The sequence below is a fragment of the Choloepus didactylus genome, chromosome 14 (genome assembly GCF_015220235.1).
Source record: "Choloepus didactylus isolate mChoDid1 chromosome 14, mChoDid1.pri, whole genome shotgun sequence".
In the NCBI taxonomy this organism is placed as follows: Eukaryota; Metazoa; Chordata; class Mammalia; order Pilosa; family Megalonychidae; genus Choloepus; species Choloepus didactylus.
In genome coordinates, this window is record NC_051320.1 from 83,675,751 (window position 1) to 83,691,966 (window position 16,216).

The following is a 16,216-nucleotide window of genomic DNA, read 5'->3' on the forward strand; positions in this document are numbered from 1 at the left end:
CTTTAGCTGACAGTTATTAAGGGTTCCCTGAGCCTCAGTTTTCTCATCTTTAAAATGGAGATAATAATACAAACATCCTTGCTAATTATGAGGATTGGCACTACAGGACCTGATGTGCCTAACAGTGCCTGGCATGATGCAGCAGCAATCAGTGAAAAATAGCTGCCATCACCAATGTCATGTGATCCTATCTTTTGACTTGGCGACCTTATCATACAGCATCTCATTTATCCTTATTATTGATTACCCTGAGAAAAAGGTAGTGTTATTGACAGAACAACTTCTCAGCTGAGGCATCCGAGGCTGGCAGGATGTCAAAATATTTGCCCACTGTCACATGGCTACTTCATGCTAAGATGGGGGGCACAAATTCAGGTCTCTCCCACGCCACCTTAGGGCTCTTCCTACTTTTTTTTTTTTTGGTCTGAATATGGAAGTAGAAGTGGTTTGTGTTGTTGATAATGAAGGCTCATTATTCTCAATATCACCATTACTATCAACAAAAATAGAGCTGCTAACGTTTGTAGAAAACTTTATAGTTTACGAGATACTTTCACCCCCATTGTCTTTTTTTTTTTTTTTGGAAACCACAGCCTGCCTTTGTAGATGGAAAATCTAGAAATTATTGAGACAGTGACTTCATTGGGGTATTTCTCTCTGGGTTAAGGCCGTCTTTGCATGCACCAGCGAATGATGAACGAATTCCTCAAATGTGCTCTTATGTGACCAGTTTTAATCTCAGCTTTGCCATTTGTGGCTTCCATAACCTTGATTATTCTGTCTGTTTCTTCAGCTATAAAATTGGGATAATTATAACAACATGAGACAGTATATTAAAAACTGCTTATTATAGTTCCTAGCACATACAAGAGCTTGAAAAATAGTAGATACTATTATAAGCTGAGAAATACCCATTTCTTTTTATTTTTCTGCAGCAGCTCGGAAAAACTGGACTTTAAAAATTAAGTTAGAGCATATCAGTTAAACCTGTGCGCACTAGAGGAATTGGGAATCAATCACCAGTGTCTTAGGAGAGGCAGACACAGCAGGGTCCAAGCGTGTGGCTGTGGTTCAGGACCAAGGACAGTACCCGACTTGCTCCCTTCCCCCTCATTTGGGGCCCTCTGTACGGGGTCTGAGTTAGAAGTCTTCTGTCTTAGCACTTCCTTGTTCCATACTTGTCACAAATCTCCTGACCTCTTTGCACCTGCCCATGCCATTGTTCTTACCTGAAATGCTTGACCTTCCTCTCTTACCACAAATCATTTCTAAAATAACAAGAAGCCTGGGGAATGTAACAGTCATCTTTGCATCCACCAGTCAGATTTAACGGGTATGGACATCTTGCACAATTGCTTCTGATTTGTTGCTGTTGTTGTTTTTTAAGTGAACTTGGCAGAGGCAGTTGAACCTCCCTTGCTCCTCTCCCCATCACACACCTTTCCTTCCTCCCTGTGGTGACCCTTGTCCTCAGGCTGGTGTGTGGCCTTCTCTATCTTCCTTCTTCCAGCACCTCCAGTTCCCTTCCTCCCACCCAAGTCATCCACATTTTTAAGAGCCAGGTGAAGTCCTGACCTTTCTTGTTGCACTTAATTTTGCTTAATTTTGGAAGGTTTTGTGTGATTTATCATCTATCATTGTAAACATTTATCAAATATGCACTGCTCAGCTCTTATTTTGTGGCGTCACTCTCATACTGTCTGGATTTGCAAAAATGAGTTCCACGTGAGTTAATGTTATCTTGCAGCAAGGAAAGGCTGGTTGGGAGAGGGACCCATCTTCAGAACCTATCACAGCTTTCACATAGGAATTAGATTGCAAGTATATCCTGGAGGCTTTGAAACCAGAAAACTGGAAACAGTATGAAAACCGGAAACAAGGCAGGCACACCAGTGATGAGTCAGGCCTTGTGCTGAGGTCTTTAAAAAGATCATCTCATTTAATGTGCTACCAATGAGCAGGAGGAGTGTTACTACCTTCCTTTAATAGAAATAAAATCAAAGCTTGGAGAGCCATAAGACCTGGTCAGAAGTACAGTTCACATTTGAATCCAGGGCTTTCTAATGCCCATGTCTCTATTTATTTGACTCTCTTTAGACCATGAACAGCTGGAGACAGAGACCAAGCCTTATCCATCTTGATTTCCCAGGAGCAGCACTGTCCCTTAGCAGATATTTGAGCTGTGAAAATTTACATTGCTAGCTTTATTAGGTACACAGGAAACAGACCCTTGGGCCCTACCCTCAAGGAGCTTATTACCATCTGGGAGGGAGGGCAGGCTTTGAAAGTGGAAGAAGGAAAGGAGTGGATAAATTCCTACCACACAGCGTGGGACTCCTACTCTGGAAGGGAGATGAGCTTTCATTGTCTTTGTTATCTTGTCCTTCAGATGCATCAGGCCACATAGCTTGGGAATAAACTGTTCTCCCAGGCCCCTTGGATTGCTGCAACCCAGGCTGGCTTTCTTCCCCCAAGCTCTGACATTTCTGGCTCTATCTCTGGCTTCTCCATCTGCCCCATTGCTCTGCCACTCCACAGACTTTGGGCTTAGTGTGCTGCATGGGCTTTTTTCTCTCTTCTCCCTTTGGTGTCTCCTGCTGCTGGATGAGAATCTACTGCTTCAGCCCAAGGGACTCTATGAGCTGAACCAAGCCCCATGATCTGGTTCTCCTTACTCCTTACTCCTTCTTTTTGTTATCTTTGGGTTCAGGGAGATGCAGCTTCAGATACATGCCATCCCCTTAATTCTCCTTCCTAGAACCTATGTCTTCTTCAGAACAGAGTCTGGGGCAAAAGCTTTTAATCTTTAGGGGTGGTGGACCACTTGGACAGACTGGTGAAACCTATGATCCTTCTTAGAGTAATGTCTCTAATTGCATAAAAGAAAAACACATGGGATTCCAAAGGAAACTAGTTATAGTGAGATACAGTTATCATCTTATATGTATATATGGCATGGCATTATTTATCTATTGCTGAGCAACAGACTTAGCTTATTAAAGCAGCAGTGATGGCTTTTCAGTCACATAGCATGTAGCAGCCTCTCATGGCTTCTCTTTTCTCTTCTGGTTTCTTTTGACTTCCGGCTTCTGGCTGCTCCCCATGTCTCTTTCTCTCTCTCTCTCTCTCTCTCTCTCTCTCTCTCTGTCATTGTCTGTCTGTCTATCTATCTATCTACCCAATGAGGCCTTAATACAATTAAGACCCATCCTTATTCAGCTGGGCCCCACTTTAACTGAAGTAGCCTCATCAAAAGGTCCTATACAAGGGTTTACACCCACAGGAACAGATGAAGTTTAAGAACATGTTTTTCTGGAGTCTATAGCCCCAAGCCACCATATCTGCCGTATGGGCCTCTCCATAGACAGCTGACAATACGGCATCTGTTTGCATGAGAGCCAGCAAGGGAGAGGGAAAGAGGAATGAGAGAAAGGCTGAAATCACAGATTCTCATGACCTACTCTTATAAATGACATCCCCTCACTTGTGCCACATTCTGTTCATTAGAAGCAAGTCACTAGATCCAGTCCATATTCAAGAGAATGGGATCGCACACAGAAGGGATGGACAGAAGGAGGCAGGGATTTTTGAAGCCTGTCAACTACTCCATGTGCTTCTTTATGAACGCACTGCATAAGACCTAGCAGGGTCCAATCACAAATGGAACTTTGAGGTAGAGAGGCATATAAGCAATATTTTGAGGTCTCTGCAAGAGCAGATATGTGATATGAAATTATCTATGATTTCTGTGGGTGATAAAATTACAGACACTGCTAATAAACTATGAATTATGCCTACATTCATGAGATGGGAGTGCTAAAGTTCAGTTTGAGGTGAGAGAAAATAAAGCTGTATTTTTTTCCTCATCCAAATTTGCAGACTCCCAGAAGTCTGTCCTCTGATCCTTGCAGAGTCCTTGGGCCCCATCTTCGAGGAATGGAGGGCAGGCAGAGATGGCTTATTTGCTGATCACAGATCATGGGGATCTAATCTTCTGGGAGCTAAACAGTATCCCAGGAGAGTTTACAAGGTAGTCAGAAGTTAGTGGGGTCAGGGCTATCCAGGTTCTTGTTCTCAGCTTTTCATGTCTGGAAAATAATATTTCTATGTGTTCTAAAGTGATCAAAATTTCAGATTAGACTTACATTAACTAGAGTCATAAGAAGCTGATGTACAGTTCATATTTTATTCCCTTAACTTCTAGTCCATTCAGTCATCCACACACTCTTCCATTCCTTCAGCACACATTATTAAGCACACACTTATTGAACACTACCCTGTGCCAGCACAATAATATATGCTGGGAGCAGTGTTATCTAAGTAGTAGTTGAAGACAGAATCTCTGACCCCAGGAGCCTATGAGTGTTCACAGTGATCCTCAACTTATTTCATCTACCCTAGGGAGAACCATTCTCTTTTCCAATCATTCCTGCACTAGCCCACAAAATAGAACCTTCATATGCAGAAGAACTGGAGAGAAAGCTTCCTCCCTGGATTTCTCCTCTCCATGAACAAGTGGCTTTTGGGATTGTTGAGACTGGGGCTGCACTCGTTATTGCCTCTCTCTTTCCATAACCACAGGCTCCTACCTTTGCTATAAAGTTAGCCTGCTGGAGCAGGCCTTGCCTTGATCAAGGTGTATGGGGTTAGGAGGGGGAAGAGGTAAGGACGGAAGGAGAGAGGACTGCAGCTTGCCAGCTGCAACCGGATGGGTAATCTCCATCAGAAGAGAAGGAGCAGAAAGTCTGTTTTGGACTCAGTACTAAGGCATGTTTCCTAATCCCATATTTAACAAGATAAGGCAGATAGTTAGTCCATGCCTAACTCCTAGGCCAGTGGCCCAGTGGGAGGGGAGAGGACTATGATTATTATCAGACGGTTTACGTCCTCCTGTGGCCATACCCAGGGTGACACACAATTCATCGGGCCCTACCGACAACTCCATTCTTGTTTGTCCCTTGCAAGAATGCCATTATTAGGGCTATGATTCATTTTAATAGGTCTTGTTCGAAATATGTTTGTAATGCTTCTATTACATGCCAAGCAATGGGCTAGAGGGTGGGGATGGAGGCAAGGATGGGACAGACAGGGTCCTGCTCTCATGTTGCTGATACTGCGGAGGGTACAGACATGCAACTAGCAAGTCGACCAAAATACGGATGAGATCCGGAAGGTGCTTTGCAAGAAATGGACAGCAGGCTGGAGAGAATACCAGGGGCCGCTTGTGTTTGGCAAGATGGTTGGGGAAGGCCTCTCAGAAGGTGGTGTTCAAAATGAGACCTGTATGATAAGAAGGAGCTGGGCAGAGAACTCTTTAGGCAGAGAGAACTGGATGGGCCCTGAGGGCTGGCATCTCTGGGGAAAGAAAGAAGTTTGCTTATTTTTCCTTCATTGTGTTCAAAGCAAAAATGCATGTGACATTGCAGGTTTAGTGCACAAGTAGTGTGAATGAGTACATAATTATTAAAATACTTTTGTCTGTGTATAAACTTTAATCACCTATCTTGCCTATTAGAAGTTGGGAAATCTAATAACATCTTCTAGACCCATACAGAGAACTCACGATTAATTCTAGAGACTCAAATACATACCAGCCTCGTATCTGTCTTTACATAAAGGGCTAGATAACTGCTATCTTGGTCTGCCTTTTATCAGAGACTCTTCAGATACCTTCTTTACATTGATTCACCGTATCATCAGATTAATATCCCCTAGACATTTAAACAATCCACTCACATGGCTAGTCCTTCTTGCAACCTCAACCTAAGAGATTTCTACTTTCTCTGAAGCCCTGACTTTTCTTTCTGCCCTGAGTGAGAATCTTGACTTTTGAGGACCTTTTCAGTATTATGAAGGGATTTTATTAAAATTTTTTTCAGGCTGTTTCCAAGTTTTGGAACCTGACATTACTTCCTCTGTGTAGACTCCAATCATCAAACAAAACAAGTCAAAACATGTCCCCTAATAATGGACATATTATTACTATTTTGGAGGATCAGACATGAAAGTGATCATTTTAGATGATGTTTTAATCAAGTCCTGTCTTTACCATTTACTATCAGGTCACCCTGGATGACTCTTCCAGGCTTTAGTTTCCTTATTTCTGCAATGAGGCTAGTAGCCCTCAAAGCACTGGTTATGATAAATGAAATAAAATAATGTATGCATAGATGTTTTGGCAACAATTATAAGAGGTATTATGATATAAATTAGTAATTTTGCAGGAACACACAGTCATGGTTCTATTTTGAAGTTTGTGTAACAGGAGGTCAACTTAGGAACCATCTAGAAAACATGCATCTATCCTCCTTGAAACCTTAGATGCTCCATCTTCTAAAGAGATTTCTCTCCCCTTGCAGCTTCTGTAATATTTAGTGACTTGCAAATCATTTGACATTCTGTCAGGAGTTAGCTTGCTTTGTTTCCTGGTTTGTGCATGAACAAAAGTCTCTTGGGGATAGTGACTATCTGATTCTTCTCTTAAGTCCCCCAAAACATAGAGCACAATACTAAACCCCAAACAGGGGTTTAAACAAATGTTTATAGCAAACTTTAATATATTGACTTTTGTAACTTACTAATTGTAAGAAACAGAATACATTCTCATTGTAGAAAAATTAGAAATATTTAGGAGCAAAAAAGACCATAAAACATTCACAATAGCAACATCGGTTATAACCATTATTAGCACTTGTTTATGCAAATACATGGATTGTAAATTGTTACCCATTCTTCACTTCTAATATAAAGAATGCTTTTCATGTGAATATGCAATTCTCACATCCTTATTAATTGCTCCATTGCACCACCTTTAACCATTTTCCTAAAAGTAACATATTAAGTTATTTTAAGGTTTTACTATTGTAAACACTGTGGTGAACATCCTCACAGCTAAAATTTGCATATCTTCAAGTAATTCTTTAGGATAGATTCCCCGATGTAGAATTGCTAATTGAAAAGGCTTCCCCATTTTTAAGTTTTGCTGCATACTACAAATAGACACTGTTTATTATCAGTCAAATATATTTGTCAATATGTTAGGCAAAAATTGGTATGTCATTTTCATTTGCATTTCTTCTATGCCTGAGGAGAGCAGAATATATTTTAAGGTGTGTATTGGCCGCATAGAATTTTCCATAGAATTTTCCTAGCCAGCTGGCATGCTTGATTCCGCTTTACCTGTTCTGATTAGTCGGTGCCTGGTCTGATGCAATTATTTTGAATATCAAATCTCCACAGAGGGTTTCATTTGACTGAGGTTGGAGCTGAGGTGAGGTGAGTCCAGGGACTTGATCAGAACCACAGCTGGATGTTCGGACCTACATGCGGATGATGTATCTGAAAATGTGTTCCCGACTCCCCAGGGCTGAGTGCACATCCTTCCATCAGCATTTCTGCCCACCCCCAACCCCCACCCCAACCTGCTCTTGATTGCCCTGTGAATTACACCCAGCTGGGGCTCCCATCAGGAAGCCAGCTGTGCCCCAGACTTCCTCCTCTCTCTCCCGGTTTCTCCCTGCTGCTTAGTCAGGCCACACTCATCCAGCCATCAGATCTTTCTACCCTCCCTCCTCTCCAGGACCCCTCTCAGCCCAGATGCTAACTGAAGAGCTCAGAAAGAGGACCTAAGAAGGGGCTTTCTGATGGGCCCTCGTGAATCATGGGCAGCTCGTTCCAACATGCTGGCACAGGTCCTTCTTGCCACCAGATGAGTCATCCTCTGGGGTGAGTGGATGGTCACCCAGGCAGCTGAGGGACCAGTCCCCCTCTCCTCTGCTTGGCCCTGGCCATCAAAATAGCCTGCAGCAACCTCCATCTGGGCCTCTTGGGAGGCTTTTGCCCCCAAATCTATTAGAAATTTAAACCAGTGAGGAAGATGGCAAAAGCCCTGCTTTCCAGGAGGTTGAGCTAAAGTTTAAATATTTTAACAAATTCTCAAGATAGGTTTGTCATCTTGGCCAGCAACCACTGAAGCAATGTCTTGTTAATTTAGGTCCATCCTCTCCACAGATCTAAATGCTGTATTTTTCATCTGAATGAGTTCTCATTGTTAAAGTCTCATTTCATTTGACATTGGACAGTGCAGAGCAAATGAGGACTGCTCCCTTCAAGATGAGGAATAAGAGCAGCTCCTGCTAATCAAGCACCTACTATGCTTTAGGCACTCACAGGTATGTGGTTCCTTAAGTCCCATACGACCTTCTAGGGTAGGTGTTGCTCACTGTGATATAGCTGAAAACTGAGGCTCAGAGAGTTTCAACAATCTCCCCAGGTTCTCATGGGTAGAACACAGTAAAGTTGAGTTTAGAATAAGATGACCATATAATTTATCATCCAAACCAGGGGACTTTTGAGAGTGTAAGTGGGAACTATTAATAATTTCACCAGTCTACAGGTATATATGTGGAATGTCCCAGCAAACCAGAATATGTGGACATCTGAGTTCTGAACCAAGATTTTTGGTGTCCGGCGCCGCCCCGCTCGACCCCTGTTCCCCGGCCGGCGAGGGGAGAAACAAGGGATGAGAGAGAGAGAGAGATGCAGACCACGCAAACTGACCTGGCTGGAAGTCACGACTCGAGCCACACGGCGGTTGCGAGAGCAAGTCTTTTACTGAAGCTAGATAAGCATTCTCTGTTACAGGTTTCCACGCGGGGCAGAGTGCCTCGCGGGAGAGCAGCCTCGATGTGGCCGTCAGGTATGGCTCCTAGTGGGCTGTCTCCCCGAGGTTCGCTTGGGCAAACTCTTAAGTACTCTACTCATAACCAATGATCTAGCGCCGCGCATATGCACTCAATTGGCAGATAGGAATAGTGAGTGTGCACGTCATAAGCGGAAGCAGGATATGGGCGCCATCTTGGCTCATTCGATGGGCGGGGGGACTTTGGAGCAGGTTTACAGCGCATGCGCTATGCCCGTCCCGGGAGACGGCTCTCCACATTTTGGCTCAAAGCCCAGCCTTTGCCCACTCACCCTACTGGCTTCCAAGAGGATAACAGAAGTTTGAAGTCAGCTCCTCCTTCCCCTCTCTTTCTATCCTGGGATATTGGGATGAAGCCCAAGCATCTGTGCCTTTCAGAAGCCCCAATGGCAATTCCGATATGCTGCAGGTATGGCAACTCCTGCACTTGATGATATAACTTTGAGAATAGGAAGTTGGTTTTGTTCACCATTGTACAATATCTTAGGAGCTGACACAGGGGCATGCAGTAGGTGCTTAATAAATGTGCAATGAATGAATGAGCACATCATTGAATGAATGAAATAATATACAAAGGCAAACAGAGATGAAGTGTCACTGTGTGTTTGGCGAATATAATTTTGTTTGGGATGTCCAGCATCAAAAGAGAAACAAGAAAGAAGTAATTAGAGGGTGCATCTGCCACATTAGTCTTCAATTTCATTGTTAAGGCAGAGCCACCAAAGTTTCAGAGCAGGAAAGTGACATGGTTTGATTTGCAACTTGGAAAGAACATCCCTGTGTTTGTTTTTCAGGTTAAGCCTGTGAGAAACTGGACCCTGAAAGTATTTAAAACATGTTTCAAAAGAGCTACCAAGTGCCCTGTGTCATGTAACCTTTTACATATTTGAGAAAGCTCCAAGCCTGGGCTGGCACCACCCCTACCCAGCGTCAGTTTCTGGACACCGCCTGTGCATAGTAGCCGGTCACCTCGATGGGACACCAAAGAGCCTCCCTGTCAGGGGACGATTTCCCTGCTCAGTGTCAGCAGCTCTACCATGTGGGGAAAAGCTACTCCCTGGGCTTTCCCTTGTCCTTAGCTGCCTGTGATTTCCGAGCCCCGGGGGGTCTGGCTGTGGGCTGTGGCTCTCCAGCTGGGCCAGGGTGTTCGAGGGGCTTTGAGACCTGGGTGCTGCCTTTTTCCCCAAGCAGGGCTGTGGTCACTCTTGCCCCCCCAGGGAAGCCGAGGGGGCCTTGTTGATTGCAGCCTTTCATGCTGGGGCTTCCTGCACAGCGTGGCCCTGTCTGGCTGGGAGGCTCCGGGCCGGGCTGAGATGAGAGAGACCGTTCATGCTATGGCGACCGGAAAGCTCGCGTCTAAACCAGGTGATGTGGGGACCGGTTCATAAGCCCTTCACTGTCAGATGATGAATGGTGGGTTCCTTGCATCTACCCTTTAATTGGCTTCCCTCAAGGGACAGGCTGCTTCTGAGATGGTCTTGAAGTAGCTTGGGGTGGGGGTGCCAGGCCCAGGTATGCCGGGGTACCTGAGCACAGCCTTCTCCCCCTGTGGCTAAGGCCTGTGCCCTGCCTCCACCTTTGGCCCCCCACCCACCCAGATCCTGTCCTCTCTTCTCGGGCCATGTGCCTTCTGAAACCTCCTACCAACCCAGCCCTCATGTCTTCCTCCTCCTGAATGTTGACTTGTCCATGGTCTCCACTTTTCCACATTCAGTCCACAGGCATTCATCTTGGCCTATTTGCCAGGCCCTTTCCCAGGCATTTTACAGGGGTACTGTCCCTGCATCAGCACTCCCCAGCAGACTGCTGCTGGTCTCTCCAGGGCCCGGATGAGTTGAAAGCTGGCTTCCCAGCCTCCCCGTGAGAGGTGGTAATGGAGAAGAGGGTTGGGACAGGCGTTAGTCAACAGTGTTGGCTTCCTAGCTCCACAGCATCATCACACCTATTTTACAGAGGAGGAAACTGAGTCACGCAGAAGATAGGTAACTTACTCAAGATCACCCAGCTAGAAGGTGCCATGATTAAAATCCCAGGAGGATGATTCTTGAGACTGTTTGTAATGACCAGTTCTCCTGTGGAGACCCTCACAGGGAGAGGGGGCAGTGGGTGAATTTGCTGTATAGTGAGAGGTAGAATGGTGGTGGTTTGTCTCAGGGAGAGTGGAGGGGATGCTAAGATCAGGCCGCTGACCGAGATGGGACATACTGGAGGATAACATGGAGATATAAATAAAAGTATCAAATTATTGAGTAATTTGCATGTGCTCCTCTTTGAGTACATTGGTTATAATTGTGATAAATTTGTATCATTATCTGCCTTTAAGAATTGAGCAAATTGAGGCTCATGGAGGTTATGTGTTTTGCCCAAAGTCACCCAGTGTGGGCAAACAAAGACGGCAGCTGGACATAAACTGGGCCTGCATGGCTTCAAGTCCAACGAATGACTCGATGCTTCTCTACTCAGCCTTTGTACAGGGAAAAACGAGAACAGGCAGCCACTGGACAGTTTCTGTGAATCACATGTGGTTGGAATTCCTGTCCTTCCTTGACCCAGATTTGTAAACAGGCTTCGGAAGCCAGAATACACAAGGGCAGATGCAAACAAGCCACCCAACCAGGAGAAAGTCTCATGTGTTCCTGGTGGGTGTGAGAGCGCCGAGAACACGTGTCCCGCAGGACTCCTGCAGTCCCCAAGGCTGGGCTGTCGGGACTGGTGGTCTGCAGCCAGCCACACGGTATCTCTGCACTGTCCAGCTGCAGCCTGGGTGGTCTCGGGGGGAGCTGCTGAGGGGGTTGCATGGCCAGCCGACAGAGTGCCTTTTGCTTCTACTAGACTGTTCTCTTGGTCCGTTTAAAGGGAAGGGATGGGAGTGGGGGGAGAAGAAAATATATTTGCCTAGATTTAGAACTAGAACTTCCCACCATAATGACTATCATTTATCTATCATTTACTTATTCATTCAAAGAATATTGGTTGAGTGCCTGCTACACGACAGGCACCGTTTAAATTCTGGAGGATATGGCAGCACTTAGAAAAAGTCCCTGCTCTCAGGGAGCTTGAGCTTTTTGGCAAGAGATCATTCAAAAGCTGCATTTAAGTGCATACTATAGTCAGAGAGTCATGTTTGCTGTAAAATAGAAATGAAGCAGGGTAAACAGATGGAGAATGAAAAGGCTGAGAGTGCTATATTTAGCTATGATGGTCAAGGACTTCTCTGATGAAGTGGCATTTGTGCAGAGACCAGAATGAAGCAAAGCAGCAGGCAAAGCAGAGATCTGGGGCCAGAAGGGTCCCTGACTAAGGAAGCAGCAAGTTCCTGAGTCTTGAGAAAGGAGTGGGCCTCAGACCCTCCGGGGGGTGCCGGAGAGCATGGTGCCTGGGGAGGGCCTGGAAGCCACCGTGAGGACGGGTGAAGGAGCTGAGGTTCAGGGCAGAGGGAAGACAGGAGGGACAAAGCAACTTCCCTCACTCAAAGGGCTCAGATGTAGACTAAGGTAAGATTTATTCTGGGTGACACCAGAAATTGGACCAAAGAATAGTTGGTGGAAGTTATTGGAGGCTGATTTCATTTCCCTAAAAGGTAGGTGGAATAATGTCTGGAGAATGAGCTCTGGAGAGAGAGGACAACTATTAATTAATCTGAGTATTGATTGAGCACCTATTTTGTGCTCAACAAATATGCATGTGTGATTCGAGTTTTTGTTTGAAACGGCATTTAAATAAAGTCCATACATTGCAATTGGTTGATATGTCTCAAGTATCTTTTAGTCAAAGGTTTCCCACCACTTTTTCCCAGCACAGTTTTTATGTTGAAGAAACTGAGTTGTTTGTTCTGCAGAAAATCCACTGTTGAGATTTGGCCAATTGCATCCCTGGGGTTTACTCTATTTCCTGTAAATAGTACTTAGATCCTTGATCAGATTCTGGTTTGATTATCAAGCAAGAATGCTACATTAGGGAGTGGTATGTACTTCTATCAGGAGGCAAACCATGTCTGGTGATCCCTCTTTGGGTGATATGCAAAACAATTTTCATCCAGAAATTTAGATGAGAGGAAGCTATGGCATACTTAGAATATTTTGATAACCACTGTTTGAATGGGCAGCCTTGAGATGCCCAAAGAGCCTGATGTGCCTTCTGAATCAGACAGAGATTCAATTATATCCCTCATCATTTTAGCATAAGTATTTTGTAGGGTTCTTATTTTACAGATGTCATTAAATTTGTAAATGAGATGAGACTGCAGGCTGGAACAGAATCTCTCACTGCTCCGTCATGCAGAGGGACAGAAGTTTTATGGAGCAGAGCTGGGTAGAAGAGAAATGTCCCAGGACACCCAGACCTAGGTTTGGATCCTGGTCCTGCCACAAACTAGAATTGGCTCCTAGCCAAGCTGCTTAAACCCTTGAGCCCCAATTCCTCACTGGGGAAATGTGTATTAAACTCCCCTCCTCAAGATTGGCTTCAGGTGTCACCCTCCCCAGGTAATGTTCTCCTGGTCTTTTCCTTTCTGCTTTGATTTACACCTCCTTTTCTGGATGACCGTTTCATCTGATGGCTACCTTTTGTTATTTTCTTATGTGCCTGTAAACCAGCCTGTGAGTTCTTTGAAATTCAGGGCTGTGTCATCACACATGTCTTTTCAGTACAATGCCTTGTCCATACTAAGTGCTCAAAATACTTAAATGATAAATGACTAGAAGGGTTGCTCCTGGGTAGGGTTCTGAATCCAGACTAGAAACTAGAACCACTAGGGAGCTTTTAACAGTTACTGATATCCAGGACTCCACACTAGGGCTATTAGAACAGAATCCCTGGGGATGGTGTGAGGGACAGATTTTTTTGAAAGTTCTCCCACTGAGTCCAACATACAGCCAGAGTTGACAACTGCTGTAGGCCACTGTTTCTTAAAGCATGGTCCTTGGATGAGCAGCATCTGCCTCTTCCTGGGAAGTTGTTAGAATGCAAGTTCTTGAGGTCCAGTCCACATTTACACAATCAGAATTTCTGGAGCTGAGGCCCAGAAATCGGTGTCAGGTGATTCTGATGCAGGCTAAAGTTTGAGAAACCCTGTTCTAGGGCAGTGGTGCACAAATGCTTTCTGTAAAGGGCTGGATAAGTATTTTAGGTTTTGAAGGTCATTTAGTCCTTGTTGCAACGATTCAGCCCTGCTGTTGTAGTGCAAAGGCAGCCACAGACAATACTGAAATGAGTGGGCGTCATTGTGTGCCAGGACAACTTTATTCGCAAAAATCAGTGCAAATAAAGCCTTTATTGCTGACCTATGTTCTATGAGATTGAACTGGTCAGTTATTTGTTGAACCTCAGAACTCTGGCTTCAAACCCCAGTTAGTTATTCTTACTCCCATATCTGTGGGTTGCTGATGTAGTCTATGCTTGTCTGAGGGGAAAAAGGGTGGGAAAATACACCCCACTGCCAGAGAGGACTATAAAGTCGCATGGCAAAGGGTGTGGGTAAGGATAAAAAGCAGGGTGAAGAATTGGGGCATTCAGGGTTGTCCGGGCACATGGCGGGTGACTTGTCAATGCTAGTTATCATTATCATTCATCATCATTCTTTATTTTGTACAAATCAGGTTTGGAAAATGGATGCAAAGGCCCATTCTATGGGAAGGCTGTTCCAGACATCCTCATTGATGGGTGCCACTTGCCATTAGCACCTTAGACAACAGGCGTCGGGAGTTGTTAGTGCGAGCAGCCTGCCAGGTGACAGAACAGTCTGTTCTCGGTGCTGCGTGGCTGTGTGTTCAGAGGCGGCCCCGGGACTGCCTTGTCACTTCATGATCGGTGGCTGCTCAAGGGCAGGCAGATCATTCCGGAGAACCCATATTCGGCTGCGATGGAGGACTCAGATCCCAAAAAAGTGCCTGCTTGTTTAGAGCTCAAATAAATGGACACTCTCAATTAATGAGAATATGTTTTTGGCACCTCTTAGGGAGAAAAGGCAAGTGAAGAAGAATCAAATTGGTTTTAGAGATTTATTTTAAAAAGTAAAAATTAGCTTTTAATGTATGTCCTGGGCTCAGTACAGCTTTTGTCCAAATCCCTTCCACGTGCTTTACCACAGGCTTTCTGTGGGCATCTCCATCAGATTCACCCGGAGTATCACCTGTGCAAATACACATTTATGGAGTCCAGTTTGGGGGTGAGTGGTTTTTAAAGTTTCCTTGGTGTTTGTGACCAAGAGCCAGATGAAGGTGGCAATGGCCCCCCATTTGTCAATTCACATGCATCTTCACTATTCTGCAGAAGCTGTGCTCATTATCCCCCACTCCCAGCTTTTCAGAGCTGGAGAGCTCTAGATTCTGAGCTCTTAAAAGGCAAAGGCTGTGTCTTACTCCTCTCTATCCCAGGCAAGATGCCCTGGAGCAGCACAATGTTGACTTCTGCCATTTGGCAGTGGGGGGTGGGGAGTTGACTCATTTTACAAGGGTCTAGAATTGGCAGCCATTCCCCAAGCACCATCCTGGGTTTACTCCATTTTCATGGCGCACAAGCAAAGACAGGGCAGTAGGTTCTCTTCCTCATCCCTCATCAGCTTCCTCCAACTTTTGTTAAACATCCCCAGCATCCCATCACCAGCATCATTGTTATTAGGAGATGAGGATCTAAATATGAATAATGGCCACCTGTTCTCAATGAGCTCATCTTCTAATAGGCAAAGAACTTCATGAGCAAGTAATTACAATATATTTTGAGAAGCATACAGATTTGAGGAGGTATCAGGGTGGTTCTGTATCAGTGCAGTGAGGGCTGGGAAATCAGTTTCATGTGGTCAGATACCCAAATTGATATCCATGCCATCAACATCTTGTTGTTCCCCAAATCATTCTCCCTATCCCATCATCTGGAAGGGAAAAGAACATAGGGGAGATCATCTGTTGGAGGTTTTTAGGGACCAGACCAGGAAGTGCCCATCTCACTTCTGCTCAGTTCCTATTGGCTTGAGTCCAGTCACATGACCACACCTCACTGCAAGGAAGACTGGGAAATGTAGTCAAGCTCTGTGTGTACAGGAAGAAGTGGAAACAGATTTGGTGAACTGCTAGTAGTTTCTGTCAGATTAAGAATTCCTCTAATATTATTTATGAAATCTATTTTTTTTTTCTACATGATTTGTGACACTGACTCTCACTCAACATTTGTTGGGGAGATGAGGCTGCCTTGTGCATTTGAAATTGGCTTATGGTCTTTCTGCAATTGGAGGCAGGAGGAAAGGAGCAAGTAGACAAGGGGATGGTGCATCTCAGAGGTGGGCATGTAGAGGGACATCCCCATCATGTCTTTTGCAGCCATCTAGAATGAGCAGCTGGTCACAGGGAACAAAGTGTCCCTTTACTGATGTGGCCTTGAAGCCTCATAAGGGCAAAGAAGTAAGAACACCGGACTCCAGAGAGATAGCAGTCCTGAAATAAGCCCCACCCTTTGGCGTGACAAAGAAACAATGGCTAATTTGTTACACTGAAACCCTGACTTCAGGTCCCTGCTCAAAAG